We start from the raw sequence: 16,567 nt of genomic DNA, 5'->3' as shown, positions 1-16,567 counted from the left end.
AATTTGTAAAATGGGCATAACTTTTGCATACTAACTCAGATGAAAAAGTTTTTTATATGAAAAGTCATCTACTCGAAAAGTTACATCCAAATTTAACAGGGGGAGCCCTGTTAAACATTTTCAAAATCCTCAAAAACCTAATAGAAAAAAAGTTACGGGGCTTTTAAGATCTGGAGGCAAAAAAATCAAAAAAAATTCAAACTTACTAGTGGCGCACCGTTTGCTAGGTGCGCCACTAGTAACAGGAAAAAAGATAGTTTCGAATTTTTTTGGGAATTGTTTTTCTAAATATGATAGGTAATATGAAAAAGGAAAACAAGTTATGCTCAAATTTCAGTTTTTTTTTGAATTTTTGTTAAATCTGGTCAAAGTATGGTGAAACTACTTATTCAAGAAGTATTAGTGTTACTGAATAATTATTCAAGAATATTAGTGTTACTAAATAATTATTTCAGTTTTTTTAAATTTTGGTCAAATCTGGTCATACTATGGTCAAACTGTAGTCAAACAATGGTCAAACTAATTATTCAAGAAATATTAGTGTTACTAAATATTAGTGTTATTTTTTAGAACAATAGTTTCAAACTCAAACAGTGAAATGTGTGACTTCATGCTCAAGCTAAATTCCTGAGGTTAATAGGATTGACATCTTACTATTGTCAGAAAAACAACAAGTGCAGACTTGGAAACGAGGGAGAATAGAACCCGGAAGTTAAGCGTGCTCAGGCTGGAGTAGTGAGAGGATGGGTGACCATCCGGCAAGTTAGATGATGAGGGGTGATTAGAGGTTAAATTGAGCAGTGATGAGGGTGATTAGAGATGAGAGGTTAAAATAATTCAGAAATTTGAAAACAAAAAATCCAAAAAAAAATTTAAAATTTTTAAAAAAATTAGTACCGGTTGGTGTTACCAACCCGGACTAAAGGTGGACCTCCAGGCAGCGGCCATGTGGGGAGCCTTTAGTCCCGGTTCGTGTAAGAACCGGGACTAAAGGGGGAGGCTTAGGGGTGGGCACTTTTGAACCGAAAACCGAAAGACCGAACCGAACCGAACCATATTAACCGATTTATCTATTAATTCGGTGATTCGATTTTTTGTTCGGTGGGAAATTTTAAGGTTGTTTGATGTTTGGTTTTTGTTCGGTTTCCAGTGTCCAAAAACCGAATACACCGAAAAAACCGATATGTACGATACCCCATGCAATACCTTGTTTTTGAAAGTGCAGCGGGGGCGCGTCCTCTGGCAAATACTTGTTGGTTGTGGCAGACGTCAGGCCAGCCGCTAGATGAGTTTCTAATCTCACAATCTAACTAGTACTCGTAGGAGTATGTATGCATGCCCGGCGCTTGGTTATGGAAGTAACTAGCAATTGGTGTATCAATTAGTGCATGAGTTGCTTAGTTTACACGCATCACATATATTCTTCCGTACATAACACATGTTAAGGTTGCTAGCTCTTGTGATATATACTGATGAGTGCACGTATTTTGGTTTTTCGGTTAACCGAATAAACCGAACCGATATATTATGGTTAATATGGTTCGGTTTCTAAATATTGTGTGATTAATTCGGTTTCCATTTCTTCAAAACCGAAATTATAAAACACCGAATAAACCAAACCGTATTAACCATATAAACCGAATGCCCAGCCCTAGGGAGGCTTTACTAACTACCCTTTAGTCCCAGTTCCAAAACCGGGACTAAAGGCCCTTATGAACCAGGACTAAAAGTCCTTTTTCTACTAGTGCCTTGAAGTCATAGGAGTTCAAATACAATTCCATTGTGTTATTGCATATAAAAAATTGTACCTTTCAGTAAAATATGTTCTTTACACACGGAAAATTCGAATCTGAACCCGAGCTCATCTGCACATGTGTTCACGAAAAAACTCAAAATACATACTAAAAATATTCTAAAAATTCTAAAACAAATTGGGGTGGTGGACAATTTGATGCGTGAGGTAGGCTCCAATTTTCAAAACATTTGGACTTCTGTTCAGCTCTCAGCAAATAAGACAAATCGGAGGTTTGTAAAAATGTGTACTGTTCATATACTGTTCTGGTCTGATTTGTCTTTTTTGCTGAGAGCTGCACAGAAGTCCAAATGTTTTGAAAATTGGAGCGTACCTCACGCATCAAATTGTCTACCACCTAATTTTTTTTGGAATTTTTTGAATTTTTCTGAATTTTTCTGAATTTTTTATGAATTTTGTTTGACCGGGTGCAGATGCACCCGGGCACCGAAACGCCGCTCTCCACCTTTACACACACCATTTATTAATAGCTGCAGAAACAATTAGCTTCTTTGGACCATTATATAACTGAAAGTGCACTTAACATTGTTGTGAAGAATAAGAGTACATTTATTTTTGTATGCATCTGAATAAAAAATTGTTCCTTCTCGTAATTAGTGAGAGTATACCAGCTTATAAGACGTGATGTTTCTCAGCCCGACCTCAAATGCGCTCGGGTGAACAGTAACTTCCAAAATAATATGAAAAAGTTCAAAGAATTTGAATATTTTTTGTACTAAACATTGATAAATTTTTTGGATGCTTGCAAAATTTCGTCAAGGAACAACATTCCTGGAATTGTGGCAAAGATAAAATAGAACCAATGCTTCAAAAGTGCTATTTTCAAAAGCATTTTGAAGTGTTAATTTTGTTATTTTTGCAACAACTTCCATGAACGCTCTTTCATGTTGAAATTTTGCAAGAATCCAGAAAATTTGTCACTGTTTGCCATTAAAAAAAATTAAATTTTGTAGTATTTTTTTTCTAAATTTACTATTCACCCGAGCTCATTTGAGCTCGGTGGTAGAGTAGGACATTTCCTTATAATTACACTACTCTGGACTCTACTCTATAAATCTTACATGAGTTGTAACAGCTATCACAGCTCTTCGTGCCGACTACCTGCTAGATTATTATCTTGTCTAATAAAACACTGGCTCAACACACGCTTGCAAATAAAAGTATATACATTTTTGTTCTGTGAAGCAAAAGCTTAGAATTCCAGCCACCTTTATTTTTGTTCATGCGATCTGGACTCAGGTACTTAGCTACATGTCGCTAGCTATCATGATTGATTGTTTCCTTATTTGAAGGGCTGATATAAGTGTCCATGCTACCTGGAATAATTCGTTTCCACATAAGGCAGATTTTAATTTTATCCCCTCGCACCCAGGCGGCACTGGGGGCGAAACCGCCGCCACCCCAAGTTCTTCCTCCCCTGTGCTTCCTCGCCGCCGCTGCTGCCTGCTCCTGTCGCTGCGGTGGCGGTGGGTCCCCGCGGCTAAATTAATGGTATCGTGGGAGGCTTCTCGTCATGGTGTTGGCAGCCTTCGAGTTCGACTGGGGGCGGCACTGGTAGGCCGAGATGGCGGCCCGGGAAACATAGTGGTGAGGGTGATGCGGCGTACCATCGCGTCCTTGGCGCTGCTGCGTGGAGGGCGCGGGTCAGGGGCCCGAGCCCGTTCCCGGCGTGGCCGGTGACGGCTGCAGCGGCCAGCGCTTGTGGCAGGCTGCTTGGGACGCGGCGGTTCCAGCTAGCATCTGCAGGTCCATGGATGCCGCCGTGTACCATGGTAAAGGACGGCGACGTGGTGGCGCACATGAGACGGGGCGGCATGCAGTTTCTCTGATCGTCGACCGGTGGTGGTGTGGCCGCACTTGTCCTCACGGGAGGTTGGGGGGGCGGGGGGGGGGCGTGGATGGGCCTACTGGCCCGGCGCGGTACTCAACGCGGAGCTGCGTCCTGCTGGGCGAATGCTCCGGCATGTTGGAGGCCAGGCGGGGCACAAGGCAGAGGGGCTCGGGTGGCCTGTGCGGCGCTCGGGCTGCGGCTTTGGCCACGAAGAGTGTGGTGGCGCACGGATTGGGGGCCCTGAATGAAAAGGAAGGGCGCCTCCAGCTGCGGGTTTTGTAGATCTGGTCTCCAGCGGCCGCGGTGGTGCACATGGGGCGGGTCGGCGCATCTGATGCTTGGCTGCGGTTTGGAACCGAGGTGGTTCTTGGCTTCGGGCGGCGCTCCTCCCTTCCTTGTCTACACGGTGCTCGACGGGGCATTACGACTTGCGCTATGTTCGGTGGCTCTGCGTCCAGACGATCATTGACGGATATGGTGCCTCGTTCTGGAGGTTGGCCGTCAGTGGTCTCCTGAGGTGCGATTTGTGGCGGCGGATGTCGGTGCTGCTTCTTCGTCGATGGGCTGCTTCGGTGGTAGTACTGGTTGGTGGGCTTGGAGACGCCGGTGTGGGATGATATGTGGCTAAGGTGGTGTGGGAGCTTGGGTGAAGACCATGTGTCGTGACCAGTGATGGAGGCGGCTGTGGCCATTGTTTACCTTCCTGGAGGCATCGTTGCTTTGCTGCTGCACCCCTCCCGCGCGGATCCGGCTAGCTCGGCCTCTCCAGGGGATACCCTTGACCTTTGATGGGACAATGGCAGCGCCTCGATGTCGTACTCACTCTTGGGGACTTCGTCTTGGGAGCTCGGCATCGGCTATAACGGGACCGATGGATGCCGATGGCTTGTGACATCGGGGCTTCTAAGGCAACGATGGTGGTGGGGGCATTGTGGCGACACACGAAGGTTGAGGTAGTCGTCTCTTCTCCGGTGTGACCACGGGGTTGCCTTGGTTTGTCTGTTGCTATGAAGTCAAAGCTGTGGCGGCAGAGCTAGCCCTGTGGTGTACGATGACTAACTGCAGGTGGCCCATTCAGCGATCTTCCGCGGTGCCTGCCATGCCTAGTTTTTCTTCGTAGCTCTCCATCAAAGTTGGAGCTTTGCTGTCTGGACGTGGGAGGCTGAATTTTGGCGCGGATCTTCATGCTACCTCTCACGGCCTATGCAGTGTGGATTGAGTCGACAACTGCCTACGATGAAGTCGAGGTCGTATGCTCAGAGTGTAGGGATGGCAGTGACCCCTCTAAGGGAGGAGTGATGACGACGACGCCTACGTGATGTCTTGCCGAGACCCTCTTTGGAGCGGTGTGCGTGGGGTTTCTTATGTGTGCCGCTTAGCGTGTTTGATTGTTTTTGCCCGGTTCTCCATAATTAAACGAGCAACTTTTTTCTTCATAATGAATGTAGGATAACTGCCATTTTGGAAAATAAGGCAGAAGTTTATGCTTTTGAGGCTCCAACTATTCCTTGGTTAGAACCCCAAAGATATCAACAGAGTCTACTCGGAGAACCAAAGCTGCAAGAAAGACTATCACATCCCAGACGTTTTAACTCGGTAAATTGCCAAATACATCTGAAGATTGCGATCAGATGCCTGAGAAGGCCTCGGCACGAAAATCTACCATGATGACAACATCGGCAAATTAAAAGCGGGTCATATTGAAGTGTTATCATAACATAATTTCATATGCAAGTTTGATGCCACAACATTTGCTTGTTCTAACTACACTTTCATCCCAAACAGAACAATGCAGAAATTTCTAAAGATGGATAGAATCATGAGACGATTGACAAAGAAGAGCTTGAGGAGCCCTTATGAAGTTTAGTCGTGGCAATAACGAAGAAATCATAAAAATCAAATTCTTCTCTCAAGGAAAGGTTCGAAAACTGAAACTACTACGGAGGATAGTCCAAGCCTAGAAGCAGTCTCGCATGAGCGAATAACTACCCAAGTCTGGTTTTCACAAGTCACTTCGTCGAACCAGTAAGACCTCTTGCAGCATATTCAATATTTATGCTGATTCCGATAGACCGTGTGTTTTGCTTCCTCACATCGAAATGCGAACTGTTTTGCATGGTCGAACCTAAACTTCTTCCTCGGCTGTAAAAGAATTTCTACAGGATTAAGTGAGTTCGCCTTTAGTCTTCAAGTTTCTTGTCAACAATGATAGAGGCCTCTCAACCACGTGACACATGTGGTAAGCAGTCCAATTTTTTTTAAAAAAAGAGGCCTCTGAAACTTTCCTTAGGATCCTCTTATTCTTAGTATATATTGCTGGAGATATTTTCCCAGCGTAAGATGGCTCAGTGTGGTGATGGCCCTTTTCCTGTTATATTTTCTACTAGATGCATAGATTGCTCTTCTATTAGCCAGAGTTCTTCTCTTCATGTCAAAATATGAAGGCAGGGAACATAGAAAAATAGTGCTCTTATGAATTTTTATCAACAATGGAGACGATATTTCATCAAAAAATCCTGCGTGTTCTTTTCCCATTCATTCCTACCAGCAATTTGTTGTTGGTGATGTAATAACATGTAACTAGATTCCAAGCATTTAATACGTTATGTTCTTCAGTATGACTATTTTCTTCTTGTTTCAGAGATGGAACTATGTGGATATCCTCCATCCTGAGGCTGACTAATAAAAAAAATTGAGCTAGCAAGTGAAGATAAGGTGAGCCTTTTAGATGTCCTTGTACTTCCATTTTAAATTGTTGTCACTCCACAAACCCTACTCAAGTCTGTGCCCTCCTATCAAGGCGCTTGCTTCCAAGCATTACATTATCGATAAATCTAGAGTTTGCTACTTTTTTGAAGGGGCCAGTCCCCGCCAATTTCCATTAAAAGGAACTACCGTGCTGCATTTGTAGATTTGGTTGGTGACATAGTAGGATTTATTTGCACCATTTTTCTGTTGCAAAGCTCCCAAAGAATACATTACTAAATCATATCTCTTCCTCTTACCGAGAGTGCTGAGAAAGTATGCAAGCCTGCTCTTTTGTCTGACACCTTGTGTATACACTTGTGCGAAATGCAGGTGGTGATCCCATGCCATGAAGAGCCGAACTGCCTACATTGCACGGCCTACTCAAGCGGTGGCTGAGCTGCAAGCTGAAGGACGAGGTCAGAGGCCGGTTGGTGCTCCGGCGAATGAGTTCATGATGGAGCGGCTCTACCGCCAGAACCAAGCATGCAGGTTGTTGCAATCAGTGAAGCCTATCAATTTAACTTGTCGTGGTGCAAGCGGTTATATGTGGTTATTGTATCGTGAGGTGGTGAGAAGAAAAGGAGAAAATAAATAAAGAGAAAAAACAAGGGGCCTGACCCCGACCCTTCGCTATCAGTTTTCATGAAATCATGTGGCTCGAGTTGTACCGGTGGACGCAGCAACTTTTGTGCCCTCCTTTAATAAGCCTTGAAAATTTGCAATCTTAAAAGGAGGGGAAGTCAGTAATGGCAGAATTAATACGGACAGACAGATGCAATACAAATAATATCAAACATCAACAGTCCTACAACGATAAGGAAAGAGCAAACTCAAGGTTTCTTACATGATCATATCCTTTCAACAGGTCGTTGCCTATGTTCACCTCGTCTTCCGGGGCTTCGCTGTCGGCAACCCCACCGCTAGAAACAGGAGGAGGCTCCGGAGTCGCTCCATCAGCCGTCTGAGCGAGTGATGTGCCATGCTTCCTCTTATGGGTTAATGTGATCTTGGCGCTCATGTCGAACCGTGCCAAAACACCACTCGGGCGAGCCTACATAACATTACAGAACGATGGCGATATGTATTCTCCTGAGACTTGCTGGAAATATAGATCGGGACTTCGCCACAGAACTCCATCAACTCGAGGACATTAGGATAAGAGCTTCAATCTATCATGTTGTAAGGTAATTAAATTTATGGCATAACATAAACAAGAGCATATTCTTATATCTGCTTAGCATAAAAAAAATAATACTTTGAGAACATCCAGCTATTGACATCTTTAGATACAAATGACTTCACATCATATTTGTACCACACAATTTCCAAAGACACGAACGACAGAGCTCTACAAACATGTGGCTCACATTGTACTATTCGGCGCATCAACTTTTCCACCCTACAACAGAACTAACGTAGTCAGCCAGATTCAATAGAAATAACATCAAACATGAACGATTTCCAAAGACACAATTAATGATAGAGCTCTAAAAACACGTGTGGCATGTATCAAACAGCAAACAAATAATATAGTGTTCTTAAAACATATCCAGCTATTGACATCTTGAGATACATGTGTCTTTGCATCATATTGGTATCACACTATTTTCAAAGACACAAATGATAGATTAGTACGAACACCTGGCTCATATTCTACTATTCCACGCAACAACTTTTGCGCCCTCCTTAAAAAAGGTGCAAAAAAATACCATCTTAGAAGGCGGGAAAATTAATAATGGCAGACAACCAGATTCAACCGAAATAACATCGAATATCAAACAATTCTATAACGCCGAAAAGGAGATAGAGTCAATCTTCTTTACATGACCATATCCGTTCAACACATCGTCATTGGAATCGCCCCCCTGAGCATCAGCCCCATGAGCGCGAGACGTGCCACACTTCCTCTTGTAGGTTACCGTTATCTTGGTGCTCATTCTGGATTACTCCAAACTCACAAGCCCACATAACAGAATGAAATGATGACTTTAGCAGATCTCCTGGACCTACTGGAAAGATAAATCATGACTTTTCCATAGACCGGAACAAAGTGACCTTGATCCCCAATAGGATTTAAGGATAAGAGCATCAGTCTATCGTCTCCATAGATACACACAGTTCATTAGGAAGAAGAAGAAGAAGATAACTAATACCATGGGGAAAAGTAAAGCTAACTCAACACACCCATCCATCAAGCAACTGGATCGATTTTCCCACCCACCTAAACAAACAACCACCATATTATACTATACAAAATCCGATCATAATGGCCCCGGCGCGATCTTGAACACCGAAACTATCAGACATAGGGAACCCCAATTCCGCCCACAAACTACAAGCTCCGGATCAGCATCGCCCTCGCAGAAGACCCATCCATCCAAATTCGAACCCGCTCGAATGAACTGGATCGTGAACGGCGACTTCCCCGGGGGGGCTACGCCCGGGTCCCTTTCCCAGCCCTCCCTCATCCTCGCTCGCTCCAGTCCCAGTCTGCAGTAGCCGTGATTTGTTCAAAAGATGTTCTAGGTGAGATGCCTTCGGTTTGTCCCGTGGTGGTCTAGAGGTTTTGGCTGGTAACGGTCTATGCCGGTGCGTGGCCGTCAAAGCTGCACACCGAGCGAGCAGAACAACTGGTTGCACACTGCACAGGTCATTCTGATGGTCTCTTCCCCGTCTATGCATAAGCTGATGATACTTTCCGAAGTCTCATTCAATTTAGAAAAGTGCAACCGTTTAGTGAAAGTGCAACTTACACTTTTTTATTTAGTTGCATTTCTGTAGAAAAGTGCAGGCTACACTTATTTAATAAACTAAAGTTGATTTTTCTAAGTTGATTGGTTCTTGAGAAAACTCAAATCTACTTTGAACCAACAAAAGAGCATGACGACATATTTGTGCGCTTCTTGCTTGGGCCAGCTGGGCAGATAGTGTGGCCAAGGTCCTGCGATTGTCGTGTTTTGGACTATAGTGTGCCGGTGTCTGCATGATGGTCATGCGTTGGCCGTGGGCGCGTGGGCGGTTGTTGTCTAGTGCACGCGCAACGATTGCACGTGGAGGTCCTTCTCGGTAGTGGCAATGTTTATCTTGGATGAGGCAAGGGTGCACCGACATCTTCCAGTCGTCATGACACATGGTGGTGCCCGTATCTACTCATGCAAAGGATGTTGGGTAGTGGCCCCTGGATCATGGCGGATGTTGCATGGCAGTTCACACAGGTGTGTAATGGCAACGGTTAGATCGCACAACGACATGGGTGACCACCTTGCAAAGGCTACTTCTGGGAGGCATGCGCCTTCATCCAGTGCTACCACATACATGAGTTCACTCTGTCTACGCTGCTCCTGCTGCCTCCACAGTTTTGTTTTGTGCTCCCTTTCGTCTCTGAGAGAACGCACACCGTGCAGCCTTCTTGCGCTGGTACGCACTGCCGTCCTTGGTTTTGGTGTCCTCTATTCTCATTTGGCGTCCCGTCTATCTCTCGGTGGGTGGTGTCCAGATCCAAGAACAACAATCTTTGTTCTTGTGCGAATTTCTGAACCTCTTCACTGCGTGTGGATTCGTCCAATCCAAACTTCCATCACTTTCATCCTCCGAACTACTTTGAACCAAGAGATGCCCATCAACCACTGGAGAAGGTGGTGGCATTGTGAACAGGCACTTGTTAGGCATTGAAGAAGAGGGCGCTATTAGCCAACACCGTTTTCCTTGTGAGGACAAAGCAGCCCAGGCTCTCTTACCTGCAGAGCTTGGTCGGCGTTCGCGTCCGCATCCACTACCATCACCAGGACAATGGCCGCGACCGCGTTTGCCCCTCGTGGCAACTTCTTGAGAACAGTCCCCAAGATCTGGGTAGGTGGACTGGGATGACACTATCACCATCGTTAATGTCGATTACTTCGACCACATCGACTTTCCTCTTATTGAGCGAAATCTTCTCCTTCATGAATCGATGCTGGCTCGGGAGATGGACTATGTTTATGAAAAATCCTTGGAGTTGGAGAAGCACTAGTCGGGATCAGCTGCAACGGGACAATTTCGTTGTTGTTAGGGAAAGCAAAGGCAACCCATTCTCTTCTTGAAAGGCAAATCCTTATCCTCGAAGACCACCTTCTCCATGATCCACTATTCTTCATGCGGTACATGGAAGCCACATCATGGGACAGGGTGACAATTCCGAGATCATTGGCCTCGATAGAGGTTGTCTGTCTTTGTGTCCCGTGGATCTCGGATAGCACAACGTGTTCCATGATTTTCCACAGGTGTGATTCCACCTTGTGGCCAAACATTTTGATGGCGTTCCCTCTCCAGTAGCCACTTGCACCAGAGCTACTCCAGAAAAACCCCATGCCGCAGCCCCGAGCGAGGCCACGGTTTGAAGTGAATGCATGTCAACAATGCAGAGGCATGTGTCCCGCATTAAGTTCTGAACGAATTCCTCTTCCTCGACCAAGTGAATGTCCAGGATACTGGGCTCCGACCACGAGAGGGCCATCGGGGGAATGGTGATGGGGCCGGGACCTTACCAAGGCGGCCACTGAGCAGGGAATGTGTAGGACGCGCCCGTAGAGGTGGCCATGCAACAATTTAGTGAAAATGCAAGTTGCATTTTTTTGTTAAAGTTGCAATTTTCTAGAAAAGCGTAGGTTACAGTTTTTCACTAATCAATATTTGAGATAGTTTAACCCCCCTTCCCCCGAGATTTCAAAAAGGAAAATGGTGTTAGTTTTCCTAAGGCCCAAAGATTTTTTGATTTATTTCAATGCAAAATAAACATTTCCATGTTATATAAAGTAAAAAATAGTTATTTGTTATATATGAACATTGGAAATATTCTCCTAAGTGAACCAGCCTGTCCCATTTTGTCTGGCTCAGTCTGCTCTGTCTATGTACATATGCTCTCCCTAGATACAATTTACAGTGCCAAGAGGGCATAGTAAATATACATAGAGCTTAGATGTAACGGCTTGATAATGAAGCCCAATGTAATATCATAACTTCCATTTGCTTTGTCCAGCTCACATCGTTAAACCAGCCTGTCCCATTTATGATCTTGTATTCAAGAAAGTGAGGTTTCTTCAGTGGCATAAATGGAAAACGCTAAAGCACATTAAACATTCGGCTGAGAAGTGAAGAAGGGTCATCTAATAAAGACTAGAGTGCTCAACATACAATAAGTACTAGTTGATCTCTACACCTGAGCACACATCAAATATTGAGTTGCAGATCATCTCATCTCAATGCAAAAAGGGGAGACATGAGAAACACCTCTGCCACTATAGATGCAATCATACGATGCAATCAGAATTTTTGTGCACTAGTAAAAATATGGCAGAAAATATCAAAATCTGAATTAGAATTTACAACCAAAAATCATACACATATTTCAAATACTAGGAAAGCAAGAAAAAATGAGAAGCATATAGAAATCAGATAACCTATATATGTAGCTAGTATCAGCTAAATACATTACAATTTCATAGATGAAATGAGTTCGAAAAGCGGCTTCAAATTAAGCACATACAACAAATAGGATACGGAAGTTTCAGTTTCAACGACAACCACATCAACGATATAGTAAGTATATGCCGCTAAAACACATCGGTTAAGAATAATGGTGATGCACAGACTAGCTACAGTCTACAACATACATTCACTAGTAGTTGTTGTATACCTGAAAACACATCAAATGTTCAATTGGAGTTATCACATCTCAATGCAAACAGGGGAGACATGAAAAACTCCTCTGCCATCGACAGATGCAATAATGCGATAGAATAAGAAGCTGTGTGCACTCCTGACAATACGGTGGAAAATATCAAAGTCGGAATTAGAATTTACAGAAGAGATTCGTATAAATAATTTAAGCAACCTATATAGTAGCAGCGTAAAACTCTAAATAGTTCACAATTTCGGATAGATGAAATAAGTTCGAAAACAGACTTCAAATTTAGCACACATACAGCAAACTGGATATGGAACTTTCAGGTTCACATATTACAACAACAACCAAATCAAAGAGTACAACATCAAAGAAACTGTGAGGAGGAGCAAACACAAACAACAAAGACTCTAATAAACTGATAGATATCTGTATGGTGCCTCAAACTGAACCTGCTGGGTATAGCTCAATTAATGGTGGTACCGAACGCACGGCGAGATGTCCGAGGGGGGAGACTAGGCAGGCAGTGCTCGATCTCGCTGGGGATTGAGTACGCCACCCGCCGGCATCGGCGCAGGGATACTCGTTCTGCTGGAAGACACTGTGCGGACCACCAGGGTAGACTTCGTCAAGGAAGTAGATGTGGCCCGGTCTACCGGCTTGTCCCGTGTCGAAGGCCTTGGAGCAGACCCGGCCGTCGAAGAGCACCTGCCCGGCCATCTGGTGGGCTTCTGTAGCCTGAAGACCTGAAACTGCGACGTGCGGCCTCTCAATGGCGAGATGAATCTCCTCACCATCAGCAGATCGGCGCCAGAAGCGGAGAGCAGGAGGTAGCAGGATACAATCCCCCCATGTGCCATGTTCGTCCGGGGAGTGCGGATCTCGTAGGCAAGTTGTACAATGGTATGCGTAGATGTCGAAAGTTTGGCCTCATAGCAGTAGAGGTCATCATCTGAGTCGACGGCCCAGAACCATCCATGGTGGTAAGTCAGGTCCTAGGCATTGTGCGGGGCCGTCATCTCTGCCGGCAGCGATGTCCAACACTGCATGCTAGGGTGGCAGAAGGCCATGTTTGTCTGGCTGGACGTTATGGCAGCAACCACGCAGGCAACAGAAGACAGGGCGGCAGACATGGCGGCTGCGGGGATCATCATGGGGCACCTGATGTCGTCGGAGTTGACGAGGATGCACACACGATCCGGGAGGGCGACGTGCTCGCCGGTGCGGAGGTTGAGCAAGGCATGAGCGCGACAGTGATGGGATTATACCACGACCCACCCTCCCGCGGCCTCGCTAGAGAGGGCCTAGCATGGATCAGCAGAGCCACCGAAGATCCTGTAGCTGTTGGTACGGGCAGTGGAGGGCTTGAGGAGCCATGGCAGCGGGGACAGGTTCTGGAAGGCTACCCAGCGCCAGTGCTTGCTGATGGCGGACGCCTGGACTCGATCCGTGATGCACGGCAGCATGACGACGATATGGCCGAGGAGATCTCGGTGGAGGCTGGATGGAGATCTTTTGCCATGACGAGTCGGTCTGCCCTCGCTGCATGTCCTACTCAAGCGGTGGCTGAGCTGCAAGCCGAAGGCCGAGGTCCATAGGCTGGTGGGTGCTCCGGCGAATGAGTTCGTGATGGAGCTGCGCTACCGCCGGTGCCAGGCGTCCAGTCTCCCTTGCTGCACGGTGCGGACATCCTCCATCCCTTGCCATTGCAACACCTACCTGGTCTGCTTTCTTTCATCCGCTCATGCTTGTCATTCAGTTGTCCATCGATCGGCCAGCCTACCTAGTACTCTATATCTGCATATCTTTCACATTTTTGTTGGACCATGCAAAGGGAGAAGGGACGAAAAAAAGAGGTTAGCTTAGCCGTAGACCTGCTAAACAAATAATCTGAACAGTTTATGTAGGCATTTTTTGTTTATAGTTCCTCTATTTCTTTCTTGTGGTAATTTTGTTTCTTTACCAACTGTGCAAGGATGTGCAGTAGCCGTGATTTGTTCAAAAGATCTTCTAGGTGAGATGCCTTCAGTTTGTTCCACGGTGGTGTCTATGGTTTTGGCTGGTAATGGACCATGCCAGTGCATGGCCGTCAAAGCTGCACACCAAGCAAGCTGAACAGCTCGCTCCACACTCCATAGGTCATTCTGATGGTCTCCGCTCTGTATATGCCTAAGTCGATGATACTTTGTGAAGTCTCATTCAATTCAGAAAAGTGCAACATTTGTTCAGTCAAAGTGCAAGTTACACTTTTTTGTTTAGTTACATATTTAAAAGAAAAGTGCAGGCTACACTTATTTAGTAAACTAAAATTTATAGGTTCTTAAGAAAAACTAAAATCTACTTTCAATCAAAAAAAGAACATGACGGCAGATTTGTGCGCTCCTCGCCTGGGCCATCTGGGCAGATTCTGCAGCCAAGTTCCTGCGATTGTCGTGTTTTGTACTGCAGTGTGCCGGTGTCTGCATGATGGTCATGCGTTGGCCAAGGGAGCGCGGTTGGTTGGTGTCTAGTGCATGCGCAACGGTTGCACGTGGCGGCCCTTCTTGGCACTCGCAATGTTTATCTTTGATGGGGTAAGGGTGCTCCGACGTCTTCTAGTCCGCATCAAAAATGGTGGTGCCCGTCTCAACTCATGAAAAGGACGTTGGGGTAGTGGCCCCTGGGTCATGGCGGATGTTGTATGCTAGTTCGCGCAGGTGTGAATTGGTAGTGGCTAGATCGCACAACGACATGGGTGATCACTTTGCAAAGGCTACTTCTCGGAGGCCTGCGCCTTTGTCCAGTGCGGCCACACATGTGAGCTCACTCTCTATGCTGCTCCTGCTGCCTCCAGGGTTTTGTTTTGTGCTCCCTTTTATGCCCGACAGAACGCACTCCTCGCGGTCTTCTGTGTTGCTGCGCACGGCCATCCTTGGTTTTGGTGTCCTCTATTCTCATCTGGTGTCCTGTCTATCTCTTGGTCGGTGGTGTCCAGATCCAAGAAAAGCCATTATTGTTCTCTTGCGAATTCCTGAGCGTATTGACTGCGTGTGAATTCGTCCAATTCCAAATATCCATCACTTTCATCCTCCGAACTATTTTGAACCAGGACATACCAATCAGCCACTTGAAATGGTGGTCGCGCTGTGAACAGGCACTTGTTAGGCACTGGGAAAGAAGGTGCTATTAGCCAACACCGGTTTCCTTGTGAGGACGAAGTAGGTTGGGCCGACTTACTTGCAGAGCTTGGTCGGCGTCAGCATCGACATCCACTACCATGAGTATGACCACAACCACGACTGTGTTTTCCTTTCGCGGCCACTTCTTCTTGAGAATAGTCCCTAAGATCTGGGTAGGTGGGACTGAGACGACACTATCGTCATCGCTCATGTCGATTACTTCGAGCACATTGGCTTTCCTCTTCTTGAACGAAATCTCATTTCCACGAATCGATGTTGGCTGAGGAGATGGCCTATATTTGTTAGAAATCCTCGGAGTTGGAGAAGCACTAGTCGGGATCGGTTGCAGCGGGACAATTTCATTGTTGTTAGTAAAAACAAAGGCAACCCATTTTCTCTTCTTGAAAGGAAAATCCTTACCCTCAAAGACCACCTTCTTCATGATCCACTATTCTTCATGCAGTACCGAGGGAGCCGCATCATGGAACAGGGTGACGATCCCTAGATCAATGGCCTCGATAGATGTTGTCTGTCTTTGTGTCTCGTGGATCTCAGACAACACGACTTGTTCCATGATTCTCCACCAGCATGATTCCACCTTGCGGCAAGCCTTTTGATGCGTCTCCGCTCCGGTAGCCACTTGCACTAGAGCTACTCCAGAAAAACCCCATGCCGCAGCCTGAGCGAGGCCGCGGTGTTGGACGTGAACTCATGTGAATAACGAAGAGCCAGACACTATGCACGAATTTCTGAACGAATTCCTCTTCCTCGACTAAGTGAATGTCCGGGATATCGAGCTCCGACGATGAGAGGCCCACTTGGGGATTGGAGCCGGTCCGGACCTTACAAAGGCATCCACTGAGTAGCATATGTCCAAGACATGCCCAGAGAGGTGGCCATGCAACAACTTAGTGAAAGTGCAACCTACACTTTTTTTGTTCAGTTACAATTTTCTAGAAAAGTGCAGGTTACACTTTTTCAATACACTAAATTTGAATTAATCTAAACCAATTGATGCTTAAGAAAAACTTAATCTACTTAGAATTAACGAGTAAATCTACTGCTTCTTCTAAAATCATGAGTTAGGTGAATCCAGACGATCCCAGCCATTCAACCATCTACATCCAATGCCCAACGGTGCTCCAATGATGTATCTATCACACCACCATAATTTGGAAACAATGTTGATTGCATTAATTGCAATTAATCTTAGAAATCAATGAAAAATCATTATTTGCAATTAATCTTAGAAATCAATGAACAATTATAAATTGCAATTAATTGTAGAAATACCGGTAATTGCAAAAATTATATTCGTAGAAACATTCTCTGATTGCTTTCCAAGATACCATCAAATT

General features: G+C 45.4%; 3 pseudogenes; 1 reads left to right on the top strand and 2 right to left on the bottom strand.

The window, feature by feature from the left end:
• Positions 1–3,629, bottom strand: part of LOC123115037 (uncharacterized) — an 11,921-nt pseudogene extending 8,292 nt beyond the window's left edge.
• Positions 3,630–4,525: 896 nt separating this feature from the next.
• LOC123115036 (uncharacterized) lies at positions 4,526–5,816 on the top strand (annotated as a pseudogene).
• Positions 5,817–12,521: 6,705 nt separating this feature from the next.
• Positions 12,522–15,651, bottom strand: LOC123115035 (uncharacterized; annotated as a pseudogene).
• Between the last annotated feature and the right edge of the window lie 916 nt (positions 15,652–16,567).

This window comes from Triticum aestivum, chromosome 5B, assembly GCF_018294505.1.
Source record: "Triticum aestivum cultivar Chinese Spring chromosome 5B, IWGSC CS RefSeq v2.1, whole genome shotgun sequence".
NCBI lineage: Eukaryota > Viridiplantae > Streptophyta > Magnoliopsida > Poales > Poaceae > Triticum > Triticum aestivum.
This window is presented reverse-complemented; position numbering and strand designations above follow the sequence as displayed.